This window comes from Delphinapterus leucas, chromosome 4, assembly GCF_059928025.1.
Source record: "Delphinapterus leucas isolate spDelLeu-1000000601 "Yukka" chromosome 4, BTC_Dleu_Yukka2, whole genome shotgun sequence".
NCBI lineage: Eukaryota > Metazoa > Chordata > Mammalia > Artiodactyla > Monodontidae > Delphinapterus > Delphinapterus leucas.
The window spans coordinates 56,669,108-56,692,689 of record NC_143132.1 but is presented as its reverse complement, the minus strand read 5'-3'; the positions used below and the strand labels follow the sequence as shown (position 1 = coordinate 56,692,689).

At 39.4% G+C, this 23,582-nt stretch overlaps 1 pseudogene; it reads right to left on the bottom strand.

Annotated features, from left to right (window-relative positions):
- Positions 1–18,497, bottom strand: part of LOC111172323 (lysocardiolipin acyltransferase 1 pseudogene) — a 60,388-nt pseudogene extending 41,891 nt beyond the window's left edge.
- Between the last annotated feature and the right edge of the window lie 5,085 nt (positions 18,498–23,582).

Below are 23,582 nucleotides of genomic sequence, written 5' to 3'. Positions count from 1 at the left end.
TCTAGGCTTCATTTTTGATAATAGGTATAACTCAGGGACAAGTGTTGATTCTAATATAGAATAGCTATCTAGCTAATATCCACAGCCCAAGATAATTTAATAATCATAAAAGAAGATAGTATTTTTGGTTAAATATATACAGAAATGCAACACAAAGTATATTGTAATAATACATATGATGCATATAATAATATTGAAGGCAGGACAATTTAGAGCCCTCCCTTCTCATCCTTAGGTATTAAATAATTAATTAGGTTAATCATTTTCTCTTAAGAGTTTACAAACCTCATCAACTAGCAGACAAACTGGAATTCTACTGTGAAACACGTTCATCTTCAAAATTACGTTAACATTTGAAAGCACTTCTTAAAATTTAGCTGGCATCATTGCTTGTTGATTATTACATGAACCATATCATATCACAGTGCCGACTAGGATGTGCTGGCACTAGGGGCGTGTCTGAGACCATCTCGAAACACTTTTGGTCAACACCCACCCATCCTCTTTTAAGACGGCTCTAGTTTACTTCATCAGTGAAAAATAACTATTCTGGTACTTTTCAACATGGGTGGTAGCAGCTCATGTTACTACAACAGTTATCAACATGTGCATCCTTGTGCCTGTGAACATGCACATACACTCACATGTTTAGGAAAAATTTTCTTTACAATGGCAATAAGGGTATCTCTTTCATAAATCTTTGCTTTCTTCAGAAGAGCTACATCCCAATTCCTAAACTGGTATTAAGACCTTCCAAAAGCAAGCCTCACACTCTTTCAATTTCGTTTCCAAATATTAATCTTCTCCATTCTACCCCTGCTCATCTATTTATTTATTGGCCTTTTCCTTCGCCACACCATTGTTCACACTGTTCTCATCTCCTTCCTCCTAACCAAATTCTATCCATTATTTACTGCTTAGTTTAAATTCTACCTCTTCTATAAAATGGTCCTAAAATATTTTAGCCATTATTCATCCTCCCCTGTTTTCATCCAGTATTGTGTTCATCTTACTAATTTTAGAATTAATTATTCACTACCTTATCAGAGATCTATTAATATTGAAGCTGGCCTCTTAAGAGTTTTACTGTGTCCATAGTTACTGGAAATTTCTTGAGTGACTCTGTGTATGTGTGTGTGTTGTGACAGGAAATTCAACAAAATATAAATAAGGGAAGGGAAGAGATGACATGGGACTTTTTAATCACGTAAAGATCTATATTTCTTTCTAATTTTTTGTAAATTATCATTCCTTATGCTTTGTTTTCCCAGCTCTTTGAATGACAGAGTTGTATTTTTTTTTTTTTCCTTTTTTAAAAAGTTCCTGGTAGCACTTAACACATCAATGAATACCTACTGGGCAATCAACATTAGTTCAACAGACATTCAGAACCAGACTACTGATTAACACATGCAAGCCTAGTGTGGGAGATGGAACCAAGAAAAAAATGAAAACCAAAACAATGACAATAATAAAAATCTATATTACTTTAGGCTGTCATATCTCTTTTGTCTTAAACCTACATTCAAAGACCCAAAAAAAACTATTCTTTGGACAGTCAAATCAATACAAACCAAGTAGTTCTTGCAGGCATGCTTCCAAAATGAAGGAAAAGTAACTGACAAACATCAAAACTGAAATAGCCAAAAAGCTCAAGATGTCCCCAAGTCTTTAACTGCCTTACAAGTATTCCCTGGGGTTAAGTCTCTAGGAAGCTCCTGGAGACTGTCCCCTCAGGTCTGCTTTACCTCCTTCTGGAGGGGCAGCCCTGGTGGTCTGGTCCCCTCTTCGCTGGTGTCACCCCTTGCCCGTGCTCTCCCTATCCAAAGATCAGCTTTGGATATGCCTGTGTAAATGGCACTGGTAGGAGAAGATGAATATGCCTGATCAATGATTACAGCTCCACTGCAGATCCTCTAGCTCAGTCTATAAAGCTTCCCTCTTTATGTGTATCCTCTGTTTGGAGAGCTACTGCCTTTGCATAAAAATTCTCACTTGGAATGAGGTCACTCTGCTTCTTCCCTGTTTTACCTTGTAGTTAAAATTATACCTGAGCTGCAAGAATAACCTAAAACTCGCTCTGTCCTGGCATTCTTTCTTTCTCTAAGCTTCAGGCATTTATTTCTCAAACTACAGCTAAATCCTGGCCTCCTACACACACACTGAAGGGAATGGGGGCCAGCAAACTCCTCCACAGTTTCTCTCTCCATGTGGGAACAGTTCAGTGTGCCTAAGCTAGAGGAAGCACTTTCTTCAGCAACTCCTAGACCGAAGGTTTGGGACTCTGTTCCATGACAGCATGGGAGTGCGCACTCAAAATGGAAATCTAGAGACACAAGTAGGACAAAAGAACATTACTGACCATAAAAGGTGCAGCATTTGGAAAACAAATCCTTACTAGTCATCTGATGAACATATGAACAATAACTATTTGGTATTTTATAATACTCAAAGCCCTTTCAAACACATTACTTGTGGGAGATTGGTTCAAGATGGTGGAGTAGAAGGACGAGAGCTCACTCCCTCTTGGAGAGCACCGGAATCAAAACTAACTGCTGAACGATCATGGACAGGAAGATACTGGAACTCACCAAAAAAGATACCCCACATCCAAAGACAAAGGAGAAGCCACAATGAGACGGTAGGAGGGGCTCAATCACAATAAAATCAAATCCCATAACTGCTGGGTGGCTGACTCACAAACTGGAGAACAGTTATACCACAGAAGTCCACACGATGGAGTGAAGGTTCTGAGTCTCACATCAGGCTTCCCAACGTGGGGTCCGGCAACAAGAGGAGGAATTCCTAGAGAATCAGACTTTGAAGGCTAGCAGGATTTGACTGCAGGACTTCAACAGGACTGGGGGAAACAGAGACTCCACTCTTGGAGGGCACACACAAAGTAGGGTGTGCATCAGGACCCAGGGGAAGGAGCAGTGACCCCATAGGACACTGAACCAGACCACCTGTTAGTGTGGGAGGGTCTCCTGCAGAGGCAGGGGGTGGCTATGGCTCACCATGAGGACAAGGACACTGGCAGCAGAAGTTCTGGGAAGTACTCCTTAGCATGAGCCCTCCCAGAGTCTGCCATTAGTCCCATCAAAGAGCCCAGGTAGTCTCCAGTATTGGGTCGCCTCAGGCCAAACAATCAGCAAGGAGGGAACCCAGCCCCACCCATCAGCAGTCAAGCAGATTAAAGTTTTACTGAGCTCTGCCCACCAGAGCAACAGTCAGCTCTACCCACCACCAGTCCCTCCCATCAGGAAACTTGCACAAGCCTCTTAGATAGCCTCATCCACCAGAGGGCAGACAGCAGAAGCAAGAAGAACTACAGTCCTGCAGCCTGTGGAACAAAAACCATATTCACTGAAAGACAGACAAGATGAAAAGGCAGAGGGCCATGTACCAGATGAAGGAACAAGATAAAACCACACAAAAACAACTAAACGAAGTAGAGACAAGAAACCTTCCAGAAAAAGAATTCAGAATAATGATAGTGAAGATGATCCAGGACTTGGAAAAAGAATGGAGGCAAAGATCAAGACGATGCAAGAAATGTTTAATAAAGACCTAGAAGAATTAAAGAACAAACACCTAGAAGAATTAAAGAACAAACAAACAGAGATGAACAATAAAATAACTAAAATGAAAAGTACACTAGAAGGAATCAATAGCAGAATAACTGAGGCAGAAGAATGGATAAGTGACCTGGAAGACAGAATAGTGGAATTCACTGCCATGGAACAGAATAAAGAAAAAAGAATGAAAAGAAATGAAGACAACCTAAGGAACCCCTGGGACAATATTAAACGCAACAACATTCGAATTATAGGGGTCCCAGAAGGAGAAGAGAGAGAGAAAGGAACTGAGAAATATTTAAAAAGTTTATTGTCAAAAACTTCCCTAACGTGGGAAAGGTAATAGCCACCCAAGTCCAGGAAGTGCAGAGAGTACCAGGCAGGATAAACCCAAGGAGAAACACACCAAGACACAGAGTACTCAAACTGAAAAAAATTAAAGACAAAGAAAAATTATTAAAAGCAGCATGGGAAAACAACAAATAACATACAAGGGAACCCCCATAAGGTTAACAGCTGATTTCTCAGAAGGAATTCTACAAGCCAGAAAGCAGTGGCACGATATATTTAAAGTGATGAAAGGGAAGCAACTACAAACAAGATTACTCTACCCAGCAAGGATCTCATTCAGATTTGATGGAGAAATCAAAAGCTTTACAGACAAGTAAAAGCTAAAAGAATTCATCACCACCAAACCAGCTCTACAACAAATGATAAAAGAACTTCTCTAAGTGGGAAACACAAGAGAAGAAAAGGACCTACAAAAACAAATCCAAAACAATTAAGAAAATGGTCATAGGAACATACATATCAATAATTACTTTAAATGTGAATGGATTAATGCTGAAGCAAAAGACACAGGCTCGCTGAATGGATACAGAAACAAGACCCATATATACATTGTCTACAAGAGACCCACTTCAGACCTAGGGACACATACAGACTCAAGGTAAGGGGATGGAAAAAGATATTCTATGCAAATGGAAATCCAAAGAAAGCTGGAGTATCAATACTCATACCAGATAAAATAGACTTTAAAATAAAGAACGTTATAAGAGACAAGGAAGGACACTACATAATGATCAAGGGATCAATTCAAAAAGAAGATATAAACATTATAAATATATATACACCCAACATAGGAGCACCACAATACATAAGGCAACTGCTAACAGCTATAAAAGAGGAAATTGACAGCAACACAATAATAGTGGGGGACTTTAACACCTCACTTACGCCAATGGACAGATCATCCAAAGGAAAATTAATAAGGAAAAACAAGCTTTAAATGACACAGTAGACCAGATAGATTTAATTGATGTTTAAAGGAAATTCCATCCAAAAACAGCAGATTACACTTTCTTCTCAAGTGCACAAGGAACATTCTCCAGGATAGATCACATCTTGGGTCACAAATCAAGCCTCAGTAAATTTAAGAAAATTGAAATCATGTCAAGCATCTTTTCTGATCACAATGCTATGAGATCAGAAATCAGTTATAGGAAAAAAACATAAAAAACACAAACACGTGGGGGCTAAACAATACGTTACTAAACAAGCGAAAGATCACTGAAGAAATCAAAGAGGAAATCAAAAAATACCTAGAGACAAATTACAACAAAAACACGAAGATCCAAAACCTATGGGAGGCAGCAAAAGCAGTTCTAAGAGGGAAGTTTATAGCAATACAAGTCTACCTCAAGAAACAAGAAAAATCTCAAACAAACAACCTAACCTTACACCTAAAGGAACTAGAGAAAGAAGAACAAACAAAACCCAAAGTTAGTAGAAGGAAAGAAATCATAAAAATCAGAGCAGAAATAAATGAAATAGAAACAAAAAACAACAATAGCAAAGATCAATAAAATTAAAAGCTGGTTCTTTGAGACAATAAGCAAAATTGATGAACCATTAGCCAGACTCATAAAGAGGGAGAGGACTCAAATCAATGAAATTAGAAATGAAAAAGGAGAAGTTACAACAGACACTGCAGAAATACAAAGCATCCTAAGAGACTACTACAAGCAACACTATGCCAATAAAATAGACAACCTGGAAGTAGTGGACAAATTCTTAGAAAGGTATAACCTTCCAAGACTGAACCAGGAAGAAATAGAAAATATGAACAGACCAATCACAAGTAATGAAATTGAAACTGTGATTAAAAATCTTCCAACAAACAAAAGTCCAGGACCAGATGGCTTCACAGGTTAACTCTATCAAACATTTAGAGAACAGCTAACACCCATCCTTCTCAAACTCTTCCAAGCAACTGCAGAGGAAGGAACACTACCAATCTCATTCTATGAGGCCATCATCACCGTGATACCAAAACCAGACAAATATACTACAAAAAATTACAGACCAATATTACTGACGAATATAGATGCAAAAATCCTCAACAAAATACTAGCAAACAGAATCCAACAATACAGTAAAAGGATCATACATCATGATCAAGTCAGATTTATCCCAGGGATGCAAGGATTCTTCAATATACACAAATCAATGTGATAAACCATATTAACAACTTGAAGAAGAAAAACCATATGATCTCAATAGATGCAGAAAAATCTTTTGACAAAATTCAACACCCATTTATTATAAAAACTCTCCAGAAAGTGGGCATAAACGGAACCTGCCCCAACATAATAAAGGCCATATATGACAAACCCACAGCAAACATTGTTCTCAATGGTGAAAAACAGAAAGCATTTCCTCTAAGATCAGGAATAAGACAAGGATGTCAACTCCCACCACTATTATTCAACACACTTTTGGAAGTCCTAGTCACGGCAATCAGACAAGAAAAAGAAATAAAAGGAATACAAATTGGTAAAGAAGAAGTAAAACTGTCATTGTTTGCAGATGACATGATACTATACATAGAGAATCCTAAGATACCACCGGAAAACTACTAGAGCTAATCAATGAATTTGGTAAAGTTTCAAGATACAAAAGTAAGGCACAGAAATATCTTGAATTTCTATACACTAATGATGAAAAATCTGAAAGAGAAATTAAGGAAACACTTCCATTTACCACTGCAACAAAAAGATTAAAATACCTAGGAATAAATCTACCTAGGGAGAAAAAAGACTTGTATGCAGAAAACTGTAAGACACTGATTAGAGAAATTGAAGATGATTCCAACAGATGGAGAGATATACCATGTTCTTGGATTGGAAGAATCAATATTGTGAAAATGAGTATACTACCGAAAGCAATCTACAGATTCAGTGCAATCCCTATCAAATTACCAATGGCATTTTTCACAGAACTAGAGCAAAAAAAATCTTAAAATTTGTTTGGAGACACAAAACACCCCAAATAGCCAAAGCAGTCTTGAGGGAAAAAATGGAGCTGGAGGAATCAGACTCCATGACTTCAGACTATACTACAAAGTTACAGTAATCAAGACAATATGGTACTGGCACAAAAAGAGAAATATAGAACAATGGAACAGGATAGAAAGCCCAGAGATAAACCCACGTACCTATGGTCAACTAATCTACGACAAAGGAGGCAAGGATATACAATGGAGAAAAGATGGTCTCTTCAGTAAGTGGTGCTGAGAAAACTGGACAGCTACATGGAAAAGAATGAAATTAGAACACTCCCTAACACCATACACAAAAATAAACTCAAAATGGATTAGAGAGCTAAATGTAAGACCGGACACTATAAAACTCTTAGAGGAAAACATAGAAAGAACACTCTTTGACATAAATCACAGCAAGATCTTTTTTGATCCACCTCCTAGAGTAATGGAGATAAAAACAAAAATAAACAAATGGGACCTAATGAAACTTAAAAGCTCTTGGAAAGCAAAGGAAACTACAAACAACATGAAAGGAGAACCCTCAGAATGGGAGAAAATACTTGCAAACAAATCAACGGACAAAGGATTAATCTCCAAAATATATAAGCAGCTCATGCAGCTCAATATTAAAAAAAAAAAAAAACCCAACCCAAAAATGGGCAGAAGCCCTAAATAGACATTTCTCCAAAGAAGACATACAGATGGCCAAGAAGCACATGAAACGCTGCTCAGCATATCTAATTATTAGAGAAATGCAAATCAAAACTACAATGAAGTATCACCTCACACCAGTTAGAATGGGCATCATCTGAAAATCTACAAACAACAAATGCTGGAGAGGGTGTGGAGAAAAGGGAACCCTTTTGCACTGTTGGTGGGTATGCAAATTGATACAGCCACTATGGAGAACAGTATGGAGGTTCCTTAAAAAACTAAAAATAGAATTACCATATGATCCAGCAATCCCACTACTGGGCATATACCCAGAGAAAACCATAATTCAAAAAGACACTTGCACTCCAATGTTCATTGCAGCACTATTTACAATAGCCGGGTCATGGAAGCAACCTAAATGCCCATCAACAGACGAATGGATAAAGAGGATGTGGTACATATATACAATGGAATATTACTCATCCATAAAAAGGAACAAAATTGGGTCATTTGTAGAGACCTGGATGGATCTAGAGACTGTCATACAGAGTGAAGTAAGTCAGAAAGAGAAAAACAAATATCGTACATTAATGCATATATGTGTAACCTAGAAAAATGGTACAGATGAACCGGTTTGCAGGGCAGAAATAGAGACACAGATATAGAGAACAATCGTTTGGGCACCAAGGGCTATGCAGAATCTGTGCAGTAAAGTGGAGTTTTGTGGGGGAGATGTTGTTTTGTTTTTTGCAGGATCAGACAGCCTTGAGTATCTGCAGAGATATGTATCCCTCCTCTTGCCCCAAATATGAACTGACCCTCCCATTGCTCAGTCTTCTGATGCTACATGATCCATGTCCAGTCTTGTCTGAATATACTGCAATAGTGATATTAAAGGCTTTCCTCTTAAAATACCAGCTCTGAGGCAAGGCCCACTCCAAGCCACTTCAAAGCAATAAAGAAGTGTCACAGGAGACTTTTTCAGTGGCAAAGGTGGTCACCCCGTAGTGAAATCCCTTATAATTTTGAAAAACTCTTTTCATAATATTATTTCTCTCTGAGTAAATTTAGAATTTGCCTGGTAATAATGTGGTAGGTGCTGCAGAATCCTACAAATATCAGTGAACAACCTTTAATAAGACATAAAAATTCTCAATATGTGTTGGTACTGGTTTCCCATAAGAACAGATATTTCACAAGAAAAAGGGCACAGCTGCCAGGTAATCTTCAGATTAGAAGCAAGCACTAGGAGTGTTCCAGCCACTGCACAGAGAGATATCAAAGCTAGCACTTTGTCTTTTGATGAAGTTTTGCCCTTTTCCCCAAGTAATATCTAATTATTAATGCTCTTCCCAAGAATAGTACACCCGTGCCCATGTGCTCATTGTCAGGGGCCTGGAGTACAGAGCAGACACTGGCTAATAATTATAAGGGCTTCTCTATTCCGTGAATAAGAAAAAAAGGTTATTAGCAGGAATATTGTTATTAGGATGCCATTTCCAGGTGTGCTAAATAAAACTAGCTCTCACCCAAAAGCCACCTTTTCTAATGAACTGACATTAGCAAAAGTGAGCAACAGTGTGGGTAAAAAAGAGATGGGGAATCTGAAAACTGAAACATGAACCTACTTCCATCACTTATATTGTTATTGGTATGAACTTGGCTTAAAAATATCTCTAAGCCTCAGTTTTCTCATCTTTAAAGTGAATCCATAGTACTTCATAATTTATGGTTATGAGGATCAAATGAGTAAAACTGTATATAATACTTGGAACAATACAAAGCCATATACAAACATAAGTAATTATTATTCTTATATTGACACTCTGAGATAGAGTTTGTAAAGAAAGACAGCTAGAAGGGCACTGCTGGCAGAGAATAAGGTAACTATCGTCTTCCCAGGAGTCACAAAGAGCAGGGAGACAGATGACGGTTCAGGTAACTTCCTGTCCAAAAATAACACCATCACAGCAGGAATCTTTGGGTATTTGAGGTGGTTCACATGTTTAAAGAAATATCTGAGAAGCCCTACAAAGAATGTCTATCCACACTAAAGAGCTTGAAATTTGTTTCAATAAAATTTAAATACAAATGAAATCCATGTGCAGCTATTATTACCTCCTACCAAATAGATGTACCTGTTGGACTAGAGACAGAAATATATACTCTTTCTGGCCATAAAACGAGAGAGAAATTCTAACTTTTTACTTTTGAAGTTACTTTTCTGTTCCTTCTGTGTGAAGCAATAAAGAAACACAGTGAGCATCCAGACTGAGCCACACATTTCAAGCGAACGGCACGTATGTAATGCACAGATTTCTACCCAAAGACATTCAGATTATCTAGTGAAGCAAAGGCTGGCTATGAGCTCCTCCCCAGTCTCCACAGACACCTCAATACAGTCAGAGTTGCTCATATTTGCACCTTTTACCCCAAAAGTTATGAACAGTTCTAGATAACACATTAACTAAAGACTGAAGTCTGCCAATAAGAAAATAAACAGTGGGGATTCAATCCCTTATGCGGCACCTGCTCTATGCCAGCCAGAGTACCAACTACTGAGAAGAGAGAGGTGAACGATACCGTCAGGTACCTTAACCTCAGGTAATCTCCTAGTCGACCAGTTCACAAGGTTCATCCTCCATCAGTGCCACCATCATGTGTGCAGTAAGGAAGGGAGAATAAATTAATGTATTAAAAACAAGCAAAATATATGTGCATTTAAAATTCCTTTGGTTTAAAAGATCAGCAACAGAAGAAGAAATAGAAGAGGCATCACAGCCTGCAGCCTGCTTTCTGTCCAGTTACATTTTCCCTTGGGAGGATTTTTAGCTTCTTTGAGAATGGTCTTGTAACAAGGAATACTCATATATGTAAGACAGGAACCCCACAGGTCATGGCTATGACTATGGAACTAGCTCTCACCCAAAAGCCACCTTTTTTAATGAACTGATATTAGCACAAGTGAGCAACAGTGTGGGTAGAAAAAGACATGGGGAATCTGTCAATTAAAATCTGAACCTAATTCCATTGCTTGTAATAATCACTTGCTTATATAATAGTCATGATTATTATGGCTATGACTATGGAATGGTGTGGCACTGGGGGACCCTTTTGGGATTCTGGGTTTTGATGATTCCAGCTATGGCTCCATCCCCCACCTCTTCCTAAAGATTACCTTTTCTAGGATGGTGTGTTTTCTGTGTCTGGAAGCTAGTATCTCCAGACATCCTTTTTCCTTCCTTTCTCATGTGAAATTATTCATAAGCGCAACTGGAAGAGAAAGAGGAACAGGGAAAGGCCTTTCCTGCCTTCTGGAGAAGATGCAGAGGATATCAGAATTTGTTCATTTTTCCATTCATTAAAACAAGAGTTATTGAGCACCTAAGATATTCCAAGACGTAATCAACTTGCTGGAGACATAAAGATGGAAAAAGAACACTACCTGCTGCAAGGCAAGTCTCCGTTCAGTGGCAGGGTGCAGACGTATAAATGAATAAGTACAGTCCATTAGACAAACATTATAATCGACGTGTGTACAATGGATGTTGGTACAATGCGAGCACTGACAAGAAAATCTCCTGCTTCTTAGAGTTTTATGGAAGGAAGGGATAATGCTTTACAACAAGCATACTAAGATGGGAAATTAGAGGCCCACAGGGGAGGATAGAGAAGTTCTAGGACAAGAAGCATGTGAAAAGGGACACACTCCCATGGACACATAAGAATCCATGGCCCCACCAGGGACTCTGAACACTCAACAGGGCTGTGTGGCTGGGACAAGCCAGAAAGAGGTTGGGAAGTCAGTGGAGCCACAACTTGAAAGCTTTGAGTAGTAGAATATGGGGTTTGGAGTTTATTCTCTGAGCAGAAGAATTTCATGCAAGGAAGTGACTAGTTCAAATCTAAGTTTTGACAAGATTTTTCCTTAGGATATATGGACAATGGACTGCAAAATGGAAACAGACTTTAGTTAAGGATTTATTACAGGAATGGAAACCATGATGGAGGTGAGAAAATAAAAAGAAACAAATGCATTTGCAAGACATTTTAGAGGTAAAATCAACAGTACCTCAAGGCAAAGTGAATACAGAGAGTGAGCAGTAGGTGAAAATCAGAAACTCAGAGATTTTTCTTCGAGACAACTGATGAAGTTGCAACACCATTAATTGAGATAAGAAGAAAAGTATTTCAAGGGAAGGAAGTAGTCAAGAAGAAAGATTATGAGTTTGGTTTGAAGTTTATTAAGTTTCAAGTACCAAAAGCCATCTATCTGCTATCTAAAAGCAGTTGGAATTATAGGTCTGGAGGTCTAGAGAATACTTGGTGAAGATATTAATTGGAACATCATTAGCATAAACACTTCATAGTTGAAGCCATGAGAGTGAATGAAATCATCCAGAGAAAATATAAGAGGGCAAGAAGAAAACATTCCAGAGAACCCCAAATAAGGAGTAGGGTGAATGAGGAGTAGGAGGAATCTGTTCCATAGTCATAGCCACGACCCGTGGGGTTCCTGTCTTACGTATATAAGTATTCCATGTCCCAAGACCATTCTCAAAGAAGCTGAAAATCCGCCCAAGGAAAAATATAACTGGACAAAAAGCAGGCTGCAGGACCTGACTCCTTTTCTTTTTCTGTTGATCTTTTCAACCAAAGGAATTTTAAATGCACATATATTTTGTTTATGTCTTTAACACATTTATTCTTTACTGCCTTTTGTCAAATAGAAAACTCATTGTTTCTAGGTACTGATATACAGCCACCATCTAGTGGTCAGATGTGGTAACCACAGGCTTGCACAGTTGGGGGCGAGGGAAACATGTTTAACATCGTTTCCTGGTGATTTTAAGGATTATGTTCGGTGAAAAATAGCCGTCAGTATGATGGAGAACATGGAAAAAGCAGCTTTTCTCTGTTTTTCCTGAGTATGAATTATGGGAAATAGAAACAATTTACATACTATGACTGCCCTTCTTTTGAGCACTATAGGGGACGGTGGAATGAGATACAGCTTCTGTAGGGTTATCTGGCCTCAGGTGAGATGGCAACACCTGAAGAGATTGATGAAAACATGATCAGTAGCCACAGCCAGTATTTAAAATCCAAACTCTTTATCACGTTCTCCAAAGTCTTATAGGATCTAGCCACTGGCCCTCTCTCTCCAGCCTCACCTCTTGCCACTCTGACCCTTGACCATTATGATGCAGCCACGGTGGCCTCCTTGCTATAACTTGAACTTCTAAGTTCAAGTAATAAGTTCACTGCTGCCACAGAGCCTTTGCACTTACTATTTCATCTCTTCTGCCACTTCATTTTACCACATTCTCCTCATCTTAGGTCTCTGTTTAAATATTTCCTTTTCAGAGAGACCTTCCCTGACAACTGTAACTCTAAACCCTTTTCCCCCAGTTTATTTTATTCTTGGTACTTAGCACTATCTGAAGTTGTATTAGTTAGTTGCTGAAAAACAAATCTCCAAATCTACAGAGCAAATTACATGACAGAAGGGATTTTAACTATATTGTTTGCTAGCACCTAGAGGAGTGCTATTACATAAAAGGTGTTCAACAAAGAATTGAGGCTGAATGAACCCAGGAAGTGCCTTGGCAGTGTCTGGACGAAAGGTGTGGTTGGGCAGACTGAAGTCTACACAGAATCATGTGATGACGTGACTGAGGCCAAAGACTGATATATAAGCAAGAGGGCCCAGCACGTAATGGACGAATCCTGCTTAAGGTTCAGTAACCAAGTGGGGCCAAAGTAGGGACAGCAGAGAGCATGAACTTAAGGTTTAATCAACAGTTAGAAATAAGGGTTCAAAACATATGGACACCAAGGGGGGAAAGTGGTGGGGGGGGCGTTGTGATGAATTGGGAGATTGGGATTGACATGTATACACTGATGTGTATAAAACGATGACTAATAAGAACGTGCTGTATAAAAAATAAATAAAATAAAATTCAAAAATTCAAAATAAAACAAAACAATTTAAAAAAAAAGAAAGAAATTGTAAGTGGGGGAGGGGTTAGCACAGAGATTCCTGGGCTTTATAGGAAACAGATCCTCAACCCCACTAGAAGCAATTTCTCCATCCACTAAAAAGACCTTACTAATGTCAAGAAGGACTCGTGTAGTACGTGGTTTTCAAATTTCATAATGCAGAAACATCATCTGAGATGGGAGGTATAAAGGACTAATTAAAAATGGAGATTCTGGGACTTCCCTGGTGGCACAGTGGTTAAGAATCTGCCTGCCAATGCAGGGGACACGGGTTCGAGCCCTGGTCCGGGAAGTTCCCACATGCCGCGGAGCAACTAAGCCCGTGCGCCACAACTACTGAGCCTGTGCTCTGGAGCCCGACGCACCGCAACCAAGAGTAGTCCCTGCTTGCCACAACTAGAGAAAGCCCACGCGCAGCAACGAAGACCCAACACAGCTAAAAAAAAAATGGAGATTCCTCTGAGATAGACTGCCATCATGTCTGATTCCAGAGGTCTGTGGAACTCTGCAACGATATTTTTAATTAGTATACAAGGTGAGTCTGATATACTCACCCTGAAGATACACTTTTTGAGATATAGCTGATCTAGTGCTTTACTATTCACAAAACACTTTTATATAGTGTCTCCTATGATTCTCACCCATAACTCTGCTGAGAAGTAGGTAGAGTAGGGTTTTATTTTCAACTACTATATATTTTTTAAACTTTGTATTATAGAAGACTTTAAACAAATACACATATGGAGGATATCATAAGAAACCCTCATGTACCAATCACCCAACTTCAACAATTATCAGCTGAAGTCAATTCCACCCCACCCCACCCCCACCCCCAAAGACTGTATAATTTTAATCAAATCTCAAAAATACCTGAGATCAATGTGGACCAGAGGAGAGGTTTTAATTTTTATTTTAGTCATAGGACTCTGTGTCTTTCAGAGATGATGACTTGTCCAAGAATAGATGCCTGTCAAAAAAAAGAATATATGCCTGGTCTTAGAACTGAGGCCAGAACTTACTTACATATGGTGTGAGAGTGAGGATGGGGGAGCTAAGTATACTGACAGCTACAGCCTTCACACATAGACTGTGAGGCTGTGGCAATTCTCTAGTATACTGTGCGTGCGTGCATATGTGCTTGTGTGCATGCGTACGTGTGTGTATGTGTGTGTTTCTTTTATAAGAGGGTAAGCAGCTATCTCTTTAGAATGATTTCTGCTCAGTTCTCCCTAGTGACCCTTGCAGGTCTCACATTCTAGGGCAACTAAATATTTTATAAACATAAATTCCCAGCGTGCTTGGAAACTCTAAGCTATGAGGAAATGGCTGTGAAGATGCACCATAGAGAATCAGTGAGCCAGCCTAGGGCAAGCAAGCCGAGGTACACTACCTGAAGTGTCCGGAAAACAAATGCGATTGAAATGCATGCTTCCATCTAAAAATGTGGCTGGCAAAACAGAGCTCTGCCTTGGGCTGTTGAGACAGTGACAAATGAAATGCTGGTTGATCCCCCATTTATTTCATTTTTAAAGTGTTTGCCAATACTAACAGCCCTGGTTGTGTTGGACTGCCACGCCACCAGCAGCATTGAGATCCCCTTCACTGTGCTCAGAGTCCCATCTGATCTCCATTACACTGTTTTCTACCTTTCCCAGTAATGACCCAATTAGGAGACTGTCTAAAAGTGAGTAGGCAAGGATTCAGATTGGCTAAGTTGCAGGCATTACAGTGAATCCATCTGGAAAATATGGCATGGCAGCTCTTAGTGTCCTCATTTATGGGTACGTGGTCAGACTCTGTCAGGGCATTTTTATAGTTCTAGAACTCTCTTTTTGGTCAGGTCCTCTTCAATATACAGATGTTTTCAGTGGCTAAAGCAAAGTCACACGTACTTCCTGGTTAAAGTCTTTCCCTAAAACAGCCCACAAGTGAACCAATTTGCTATGCCAAGAAGAAGTGAAAGCACTTAGAAGAATACTTAGCCCTTCTAATGCAAAGCATTTTGTAATTCTCTATTTGCCAAACCTGTCTTGAGAGGAGGTCAGTAATTTTCTCGTTATCCTGCTAAGGAAAGAAGTCAGCTCTTGTTTGCAAAGTAACACATTGTCAATCAATATCTGGAATTAGAACACAAAGCATTTTCATTCCACAAACCATGCTGAGCCAACCACAAATTGTGTAAGAGTACTGTAAATTTTGCAGGCAATCAATATGATGAAATCATACCCTGATGACAGGATACACATATGTATAAAGTCAAGAAAAAACAGGAATTCTCATTTGCATGTAAAGCCAGACACTTGTTCATTTGAGCTTTATAAGTTTCCTAATGATGTATGAGTTGAAGGAAGAAAAGGGAAATATGCAGAGGAAGAGAGAGAAAGAGAATGGAAAATATTATGTAGAGAAATTTCAAAGTAAAAATGGATTCTGAACATATATGAAATTAGTTTAGTCATTTTTTAATTTAACAGCCCTGTCTCAGAAGAAAGGTAAAGGTTTCAGAACGCCTCATACCAAAAATTCGTAATAGAGTAGGATAATAAATGTCATGCCATAAATTTAGTATCAAAGAGAATATATCAAAATAAATAAAATCATGCTATTTTGTCACTCTGACTCAGAATAGCAGGAGAGTCAAGATATTATTTTAAGTCAATACACAGATATGAAAAAAACTTTTATTCTTATTTGCCGTTTAGGTTCAGAAAAACATATATCCTCCACCACCACACACACTCTAGGCAACAGCTTTAGAATCATTCCTGACTACCTCACCACACTGTTCCTCGTGTTACCCATGAATGCATTTTTATCCTTTCCTCGACTTGTGTCTTGTCAATCTACTGAATTTTGACTGTCATTTCATCAGGCTGAGATCCAGTAAAATCCTATTTTCCATGCAACTTTTAACACTTTATGTGCATTAAAAAAAAAAAAGTAATAGAATACAAAACACAATCCAAAAAGAAATATTTCAAAAACAACCATACTTTCTTCCTTAAATGGGTGTGCTTTTAAAAAAAAAATCAAGTGCTCCAAAACCATCAAGTCATATACATTAAATACGTACCACTTTTTATATTTCAATCATACCTCAGTAAAGTGGTTTAAAATGTTTTAATTCCCATACACAGTTCAAAAATAAATAAATAAAATTAAAAAAAAAAATCAAGTGGCCTCTATCAGTTCAGGGGGTGGGTAGAACAAAGGGTTGTTTTATGTGAATCCTCCAGTAACTTCTTGCATTACTCTAAAGCAAACTCATATCAGCTAGCTCATTATTATTTAAAGATTTATATTGTTTTTAGAAATCACCACGTTGATTTTTTGAACTGATACCTTTCAATTTATTGGGGGGTTGGAGAGATTGGCTATATAATATTTACTGATACATAATAATTTGTCCAAATTTAAAGTGGTATTGATAGGGACAGAGTAAAGGGACAAAGTAGGTGATTAAATAGTTAATCCCACTAAGGGATCATAAATAAAGAAAAAAGTATGGGAGACCCATACTTCACTCAAGAAAGCAGGTTTACTTAACCACAAAAACCAAGCAGGGACTTCCCTGGTGGTACACTGGTTAAGAATCCGCCTGTCAGTGCAGGGGACATGGGTTCAATCCCTGGTTCGGGAAGATCCCACATGCCACGGAGCAACTAAGCCCGTGTGCCACAACTACTGAGCCTGCACTGTAGAGCCTGCGAGCCACAACTACTGAAGCCCACGCGCATAGAGCCCGTGCTCCGCGCAACAAGAGAAGCCACCGCAATGAGAAGCCCGCACACAGCAACAAAGACCCAACACAGCCATAAATAAATAAATAAATAAATAAATAAATTTATGGGGGGGGAAAAAAACATTAGGAATATTAGTCGAAACTCTCTCTCATTAGTAAGAAAGTCTAAAATTGTACATTTCCATATGCTTGTATTTGGTAATTATTCAGAGAGATTACCTGTTTAAAAAAAAAAAAAAAAAAAACCAAGAAGCCTTGCTTAGCAACAAAACCATGCAGCAGAAGCATGAGACATGCCCCAAAACAATAAAACAATGGTGGAATGAGACCCACATCCTGCCCAGTGAGGTCAGTCAGTTAATGATTCCTAGAACATGCTTCTCTGCACACTCTAAAAGCAAAAATATAAGGAAAAGGTGACATTATACTGAAACCTGAGATAATTTACCGCATGTTAGTATATGTTACCACCTTTTTGCTCATTTTCAATGTACCAGGACAGTCCCAGTTGGACCATGTAGGGACAAAAAAACTCCCCCACCTGACATGTAGGAGTTGATGATGGAAGCTTGACATCTACTCAAGAATGAGGAAGGTCTCCCCCTCCCGACTTTTTGATTATAAAACTGTAGCCCACTAAGCTCTTGGGGCTGCACCCTCCTGCCAGCCCACCTGTAGACCTCACAAGAATTCTATTCTAATAAATCACTTGTTATCTAACACCTTGCCTCTCGCTGAATGCTTTATGTGCTGAGACATAAAGAGCCCCCCAAGACGCATTTGTAAGGTTTCAGCATCTCTACAGTATCTTGGTTGTCCCGTGTACAATTAACTTAGACCACCACCACCAACCCCCTATTTTTTAAAAAACCTTGGTTAATGGAAACTCTTTCAGTCTTAATAGTTGGGAGGGGAGGGGGCCTCACATCCAGGGATGATCTGTGAGTGGCAATCTTCTTCTGAAAACTAAGCAGTATCTCCCTTGAGATTTGCTCCCTGCTTGCCTGAAGATGCTGGTTCTGTGCACAGTCATTCCTTCAGATCCCAGAAGACTGTTGACATGATCCAGTATGCCAATAATGGCCCTGCAGTTGCTTTCCTCATTTTGACTAACCTCACTAGAGACCGACTCTGAGTCTTCAGTACCAAACACAGACAATCCAAAGACTTCAGAGGAATTCTTTTGCAAAATGTGCATTCCGCAAACAAAGGCCCATCACTGCATTCTTTTTTGTAAACACATCCGCAAGGTGACTAGATGCGGTCTGCCAGTTTTCTTTTCTCTTTCAATATGGTCTGAGAAGTTGTTTGATGACAAGGAAATTGCTATAGGAGATCCTACACCCGTCCCTGGGTATCAATAATGGGTTATAAATACATGCATCACAGGCCCAACTGCTTAAAATCATCTATGAAATAAATTGCCTATCTTCAGTTATCCATTTGCTTTAAATTTACCTAGAGTGTTATCTTCAAACATGGGGAGATCAGGTAGTTCAGAATTTACTCTCCAAAGCAAATATGCCAAATTAGTAGAAGCTAACTATTCCTTTACACTGACTTAGAATAGCTAGATGTTATTTGAGGTCAATACAAAGAGGTAAATGGAAAACTCTATTTTTACTTACCACTTTGTTTCAGAACAGCATACAAGGGGGTAAGCAGTTTCTTAGGCGCTGAGCACTAAATAAACACAGTTTTCCTTATAGTGTCTGCCTAGACCTTGGGCCAAGTCACCTTCTTTGAGAGTAACCCCATGAATATAATGAGGTGAGCCCCTGGCAGCTCTATTTTACTACACGACCTTAATGTCCCTCACCTCTGCCCATAGCTGTTTGGACCAAAGGTGGACCTTGTTTCAAGCTGCTTAACTTCTCTCCCAGATTCCTAATTCAGTCAATGAAGCAGCCACCCACAAGTGCAAGAAGTGTGACACAGAAACACAGGAGCCACTGGGGTGGCCTATTCTGCCACGTGATGGAGAAGGGGAGACCAGAGCACGAGCACAGACAGGAGTGGTCAGGTCAAGAAGAGAAGCAGGCTCTGCACTGATCCTGATGCCTTGCCTTTCCTGCTTCCCAGTGTTTCCTGAAGCCCAGCTTCATCCCTGTCCTTAATGGCCCTGGCTTTCTTAGAATAAACCTCCTTTTTTTCTTAATCTAGCTTAAGTTGGTTTCTGATACTCTTACCTAATACAAAGGAGGCCAATGGATATTAAAAAGAAGAGTCTTCAATATATGTGAAAAGCAGGGACTTGAACTAAGCTGCCTTCGCTAAGCCACGTCATTGGGGGTTGCAGATTCCTCCTCTATCTCCACCCACAAGTTCTTTTCACTTTCAGACTATCCTTAGTTTCCATTTTATTTTACAGAGTAAAATTGGGAAACACACATTAGATTCTCAGTACTTTGCTGAGCATAGAAGAATAGGGTTGGCCTGTCTTATTCTCCATAAGGGACTAAGTAAACACAATGATTTCTATTAGCTAATGAACCTGCTTCATGTTTATGCTTTCTCTTCCTATTTTTACTATTTTTCTTAGTCCTTAAATGCTCACTAGAACTCGCACACTGCACATTGATTCTGAAGAGAAAGCTTGTTAAAGGATGCGTCACTATTTTTCCTTAAGTCTAAACAAATGAACTGACCTTCACAATAGAGGATTAGGAAAACCTTTTCTTTCCTTTGGAACATATCTGCACATGTGTACCATGCTGGCACTCAGTAAGTGTTGAAAATCTCTCACAGATATTGTACTAAGGATATTCTCATTAATACAAAAAAACAAACAAATAAAAAAATCTAACAGCCATCAACAGCCCAATCCAGAGAAGTGATAGGGAGACAGGCAGAGCTTATGGAGGGTCCTGGTCCCCTTCATGTCTCAGGCCTCCTGACAACACCTAGGCCAGTGCCCTCATGCTTCCTCAGGGCACTCCAGCCAGTCTCAGTGATCAGGCGTTACGACTTCAGCTTTTAGAGAGGCTTTTTCCTGCCCTCTCTCCCCATTAAATCTTACAGTTCCTCAGTTCTAATTCCATTTTTATTGTTATCCTCCCACCTTAGTCCACCAACGATTTACGGAGGCTTATGAAAGTATGTTTTTAGAAGTAGAAAAAAAATAATCAGACCCCCCCAAAAAAATGTACTTAATTGCAAGAATGATACCCCTACTGCAATTTCCCCAGAGACAGGAAAAAGTGGCCTGTCCAAAAACTTCATCAGGTTTTTAAAAGTGGCTACACCAATCCTCGGATGAAAGAGAAACAAATGGCTGTCTTTTTTTAAGCTCTGTATTATTTTGAGTCTTTATTACTTGAAGCTTAACTTAGCTCTTCCAGTCTCAGAGGTTGTTCTCTCTCCAGATCCACCTCGATTCCTCTGCAGCACATTTCTCCGAATCTGAGCTAGCCAATCTAGTTAAATGTCCTGGAACCAACACTGGCATGGTGCAGTGGATGTGGTCTTTCCAAGTCTGGCTCCTTTTGAGTGCAAGCCTGATTTACATTATTCTGATACCCAACAGGTAAGTGCTGGAAAACACACACACACAAACACATGGCCCTTCCACAGAAGTCAGAATTCAATCTAAACTGAAGTCAACATATGTTTATTGAGCAATTTTGAATGTGACAAACACTGCCTAAACAAACTTATTTTGAACCTTGTCATTTTTGTAAAGAGTTTCCCAAACCTGAATTCATTCACTTATAACGAGAGCACCCTGTGTCCATCGTTGCCACACTGGAGGGTAGGGAACCATTGACTCGTCGTGGTGTGTCTGTGGAGGGCTGCGTGAGCAGAACCTGCATCTCGCCTTTACCAGAACATTTGCTGCCTGCAGCCTCAAGCCTTACCCTACTTCGGGCATGACATCAGGTGTCATGTCTTGATTCAACTCAGCATCGAGATGCTTTTTCTGGATTGGTGGGAATATCTCCATGTGCTTTGTTTTTGCAGGAAGAGGTTTCGTTCACCTCTGAAATCTGAATGATTGTTGTCTTTTTTTTTTTTTTTTTTTGCGGTACGCGGGCCTCTCACTGTTGTGGCCTCTCCCGTTGCGGAGCACAGACTCCAGACGCGCAGCCTCAGCGGCCATGGCTTACGGGCCCAGCCACTCCGCGGCATGTGGGATCTTCCCGGACAGGGTCATGAACCCGTGTCCCCTGCATCGGCAGGCGGACTCTCAACCACTGTGCCACCAGGGAAGCCCTTGTTGTCTTTTTTTTTTCATGAGAAATAATTGCTGCAGATTGACTCTAATGACATGCTGTCTTTTAATCTGTGAAAATTTGAACTGAAATAAACATGTATAATTTAAAATTTTAAAAATGCATTCTTTTCATTATTCTTTATATCCATCTTTTGAGAGAGGTACTATATTTTCTTACTGCTCTCCATAGGTGACCCACATTCCCAGGGTCATCCCACTGTCCCTGATGGCTGCTAAAATCCCTGATTATACAACTATATTCTAACAAGAATGAAGCAACAAAGAAGGGCATGCCTGCTTCCTTTAGGAATACTTCCTGTAAATTGCACACACTACTTCTGCTTACAGCCCACTGTCTAGGATTTAATCACATGGATATACCTGCAGCAAGGAAGTCTGGGAGAGTGGCCTTTATTATACTGGGAGAGTGGTATAGCTACGTAGACATCTACATAGCTAAAAACCAAAGGTTCTAATACTGAGGAAGGAGAGGAAACAAACAGGGGACAACCAGCAGTCTTTGCCATGGGAAGGGTGTGTCAAACCTGATCCTGAGGAGAGCATGATGGTGAGGAACAACTAATGCCTGGATGACTCAGAGGAATAATGAGACTAATTTTCCCTTCAACTTTATATACCATAAGATGGTGAACCTGGAAATGGGTAAGAGGAGTCTGATATACATAGCAGGCCAAAACTTATGGGAAAGTTAGAAGGGAGAAATGCAAGCTAAAGTTTCCACCACTACCAAACTAATCATATGTTTCTTCTTTCTCATAAGGAGACAAAAACAGCTCATCTTGGAAAACCAATTGTTTCTGATCACTGAGTCTTGGAACATAAAAACAAATCTCTTGATAGGCCTCTATATAGGAGACACTAAGACATGGGATATCAAGTCCTTGTTATGCTACAGTTAAGTATTCAGTGGAAGGAAATTATCCTAACTGTATTTAGCTAAGGTATAAAAGAAAAGTAACCCGTCCTGATGTATTTAAGCTGCCCCAAATATTTATATTTTAGAGGACAAACATTACATTATATCTAAGAGTAGAATCTTTTCATATGTCATAAGACAGAGAACTTTCTGCTTGCCTCTCAAATTATATTCCCTGTGGTGTACATCAAGTCATTAAAGTTACTATAATAGACAGATCCAGTACAGGAACTTCCGCCTCACCTTCTTTCTGCCAACTAAAATGATACCTACCCTTAAAGATCTAGCTCAAGTTTCACCTCCCCTAAAGTCTTACTTGACTTTACTAGCTCTCATTTCTCTTCCTCTTCTCTGAGATTCCCACTACACTTAACAGCCTGTGTCAGACATTTTAACCTTTAATTATATGCTGTCTTCTAATTATTCATGTGGTTTAAGATCCTAGAGAAATAGGTGTCTTGAGTTTCTTTGTAAACTCCCAAGGGGTCTGAATACTAGAGTACGGAATACATATTTGTTGTATAACTGATTTGCCTTTTGTTAGAGCCTAGAGCAGATATCCAAGTGCTTCGTACCTGAACCTAGTTAGGGTGGGTCCACCTGCTGAGTATTATGGAAAGAGGAAGGTGGGATCACCATGAGCTGGTAGGAACAAAAAAGTGTGTGTGTGTGCGTGCGTGCACGCGCATGCATCCCTCTTAATATGAGTAATAAGTAGCAATACTTAGTTGAAAAGTATTACTAGCATTGTGTGTATGCACACACAATTGGAACATCCACAGACTGAATATGACTGGCCATTTATGTGCTATAATTTGGAAGGCACTTCTTGCCTGCTTTGAAAATACCTTCCCATGCCATGTGGCTTAAAATTTCATCATTAGAGTCAAAGAAAATAAGAACACTGCCTCCCTCCAAAAGCCAATAGAAAGGCATGTTATTTTGAAGCCACTCTTAACTCTCTCTGGACGGTGATAAAATCATCAGATTAAATAACAGACACAGGAAAGTAAGGCAAGACTGCTAGAAGGGATAGCAAGGAAGTGGCCTCAGAGTTGAATCCTGCCTTCTTCAAGACCTATTTTGAACCAATTCAACAAAGTAAAACATGGCAGGAGGCAAAAGGAAGAAAC